Source organism: Geospiza fortis, unplaced genomic scaffold (assembly GCF_000277835.1).
Source record: "Geospiza fortis unplaced genomic scaffold, GeoFor_1.0 scaffold290, whole genome shotgun sequence".
Taxonomy (NCBI): Eukaryota; Metazoa; Chordata; class Aves; order Passeriformes; family Thraupidae; genus Geospiza; species Geospiza fortis.
Window position 1 is genome coordinate 115,515 of NW_005054678.1, and position 3,837 is coordinate 119,351.

Consider the following 3,837-nt stretch of genomic DNA (forward strand, 5'->3'; position numbering starts at 1 on the left):
TTTTTCTTTTTTAAATGGAAAAAGGGTGAGATGTCACCCTGGTTTTTTAAGAATTTCTAGGCCTTCTGATATTGACATTCTTGTGGTGAACTTTCTCAGACACTTTCTGTAAATAACTGATTGTTTTGTCTTCTTTTGTGGAGCAGGAGAAAGTTGATGGACTGCTGGTTTGACCAGTGTCATTGGAGAGGTGTCACTATCACCCTCCAATCTGCTGTCACTTTTGAAAAACTATAAATGTTGGAGTCAGGAAAATAAACTTGCTCTTTCTTCCTTCACCTTGAGAAGGTAGTGCGCTTGTGTTCTTTTGTGTCTTATAGTGACAGTTTAGCATATATGTACTGAAATAAACAGGGCAGGAGACTTTTCTCCTTTTAATGCCTTTATTAAAAGTGATCAGCTCAAGATTGGGAAGCTCGACGGGTCTGCAGTCTCCGTCTTCTTTCCAGCATGGCTCAGAGGAGGAGGATGTGCAGCTTTGTCCACGAGGGGCAGAGCCGGTGGGGGGGGATGATCTGATCCTCACAAGGACTTCTGGGCAGGACCCCGGTGTTTTCCTGCTTCCTGGCTCCAGGTCCTGGTCTCAGGCAGCTTCAACAGTCAGGGCGAGGGGCACCAAGGTCTCCCAACATCTCTGCAGGTCCAGCACGCTGTTCCTCACATCCCGGAATCACTCTAATTTCTTAATTTTACCTTTGGCTTGTTGTTTTGGGGGTTTTTATAAGTTCAACATTTCCCAGAGTACACTTTGGTTCTGAAATCTGCATATTGTAATGTCCTTTTCTCTCACTGTCTGGGGAGAGGTACACTTGCCTTAGGCAGGACTTTACCAATACAAAAGGAGCTATCAACCTGGCCTGGCTAGGGTCGTTCAGTGATAAAGAGAATGATTAACTCTAACGACTTGTGATTAATGTAACAAGTAACACGGCCACAGCAGCTCCAGGTCTAAAAATTTAGTAACTTAGTTTTTCTACAGAAATAAAATTTACCCAAATTCTGTTCATAACATGTACGAGTTTGGGAAATGTATTAACATATATTAGTTATATCAATACAAACAAATGTGAGAGGTAGCTGAGTGTGTGTGATAGGGAGTCATACCTGCACACACCTAGCACTGAAATAAATCTGCTTTCTAATAGTGAAATTACAGAGTTAAAGACTTTAGTTCCTGTTTCTGTGACATTTTCTTGTTATCCAGCCCCATCCCCGCACACAACCCCCAGCTCCAAACGGGTGCTGGCACTCCCTGCCTCACACAGCACTGGGAGCTCCAGTCCTTGAGGGGTATCCCCATTCCACTGAAGAATCTCCACATCCCTCTCCCCGTGCGAACTGGATACTTCAGGAGACTCTGCAGTTAAAATGTGGGATGGGGCTGCTACAGTCTGAAGGCCTGCACTGTCAGTCTGTGCCAGCTCAGCAGCTTTGGATAAGTTATCACTTGGTTGTTCCTTTATCCCAGTATTTTAACAGATCTCCTGTATATTATCTCACTGTCATTTAACGCCAAAAACAGTGTAAACTTCCTTCTTCATTTACCGCTGGCATGTTTGCAAACAGGGCATTGTTCGAGTTGTTTGACCCCATTCAGGCAAAGCATCCGGGTACAGGACTCCCACGGGATGTCCCTGCCCACTGTCCCACCCCCAATTTTTCTCATTCTCCCATTCATTTCCCATCGTCCCTTCAATCCCCAGCTCCCCCTACAGCTTAGGTTGAGGGTGTTCCCAACCCCACCCCGCCCCGCTCGGTATTGCAAACTCAGCTCCTTCACACTCAGTTTGGAAGTCAAAAGATCTTCTCCACCCTCTCAGCCTCTTCTCCACCCTCTCACACTCCCTTCTCATCATACCTCTCATCTCCAGGTTTCCCCAGAACTTGGTTCGGGGCTGCCACCTACCTCCACTAAATCTGGGGGTTTGATGTGCCCCTTTCTCTGACTTCTGTGGATTCCATATCCCTCCCACTCCGTTTATGGGTCCCAGACCAAACTTTCCACCTCTTTCCCATCGCCCTCAGATCCCCAGCCCACCATATCCCGCTCTGCGTGTGGGGAGGTCCTACCCCACCCTTTTCCCGTCCTGTCCTCACTGCTTCTCATCGTCCCCCTCCCTGCTTCCCCCGCTTCTGTCACAGACATCTTTTATATGAAAAATCCTTTCCTTAGGATTTTTCCTCCTGAGAAGCTGAGGCCTCAGGAACAAAATGTAAGCAATGGTTATCTGCTGCTGTGGAATGCAACAGGTGGACCTTTGATTGGCCAATGTTAGTTGTTTCTAATTAATGGCCAATCACAGTGAGCTGGCTTGGACAGAGAGTCTGAGCCACAGGCCTTTGTTATCATTCTTTCTTTTTCTGTCCTTAGCTAGCCTTCTGATGAAATCTTTTCTTCTGTTCTTTTAGTATAGTTTCAATGTAATATATATCATAAAATAATATATCAAGCCTTCTGAAACATGGAGTCAGATCTATGTCTCTTCCCTCATCCTAAGACCCCTATGAACACCGTCACACCCTTCCACCCCCACCCCGTTCCCCCAAGCGCTCCGTGCCCGCAGCCGGGAGTTCTCCCAGCGCCACGAGTGGCCCCAGCAGGGCCCCAGCTGTCCCCAGCAGGGCCCCAGCTGTCCCCGGCTGTCCGACCCCCAGCGCCGGGCGGTGCCGCCAGATTCAAGCACAGCCGCCTGTGCAGCGGGGGGGTCCCAAAGAATTCCCCTGGCGGGGGGTGCTGGGGCCGAGGGGGGCTGCCTGACACGGGGAAGTCATCATGGGCTGAGCACTGCCGCAGGGCCGGGGCTGCAGCAAGGGGACACACTCTGCTCCAGGGGGGTGCCCTGCAATCGGGAGACCCCACAAGCCGCTTATAACCCCTCAGCCACCGGAGGAACCATGGGGTCACCCCAACCTCCCAAAATGAGGGTAACGGGCCTCCACAAGCCATTTATAACCCTGAAAATCGGCAGAAAACAGCAAGATCCTCGCCAAAATGGGATCACCTCATCCTCCCATAATGAGGGGACATCACCGCAGCCCCCAAGAACAGCGGGGAGTCAGCTCAACCCCCGAAAATAAGCAGTATATTCCCAAAAGCCGTTCATAATACTTCAAAACTAGCAGAAAGCAACATGGTCCTCCTCAAAATGGCTCCCTTTTCCAAGTGGAGAAGCTCTGGAGCCCCTTTTCCAAGTGCCAGAGCCACATCTCCCCCCTCTCCCACCACCCCCCAGGATTCTGGGTACCCCACAAACTCGGTCAGGAAGGGGGGTGCCAAAAAAATCCTCTCAGGAATGTGGAATATCTCAAAATCTCTTCAGGAATGGCAGATACCCCAAAACCTCCACAGATTTGGGGGATACCCTGAAACACCCTCAGGGACATGGTCCCCCCATCCTTAACATCCCCTATCTTTTGCTATCTTATTCCACATCCCTTCCCACCCCTCCCAAAATTCATTCCAGCCCCTAACCTGCATCCCACCACTCCCAGTCCCAACCCCAATCCCAATCCCAATCCCACGGCTCCGAGATATGAAGATCCCCTTTCCAAACCCTATTTCCTCCATCCCATCCCACCCCTCCCAAACCCCATTCCTCTCTTCCAAACTCCATCCCACTTCTCCCAGTCTACATCCCACTCTACCCCAAACCCCATCCCAACCCTCCCAATTCACATCCCACCTCTCCCAATCCCCATCACACCCCTCCTGGGGGTATTGAGGGTGCTGTGGCATCACATGAGTTTTGGGGTGGAACTGAGCCATTTTGAGGTGGAATCATGCCCTTAAGAGGTGGGACTGAGCTATGTGAGGTTGGGATTTAGCCATTTTCAGCA

At 50.0% G+C, this 3,837-nt stretch overlaps 1 pseudogene across 1 annotated transcript in view; it reads right to left on the reverse strand.

Annotated features, from left to right (window-relative positions):
* Window positions 1-3,837, reverse strand: part of LOC102044099 — a 24,724-nt pseudogene that overhangs the window by 17,415 nt on the left and 3,472 nt on the right. The gene's annotated exons all lie outside the window — the stretch shown is intronic.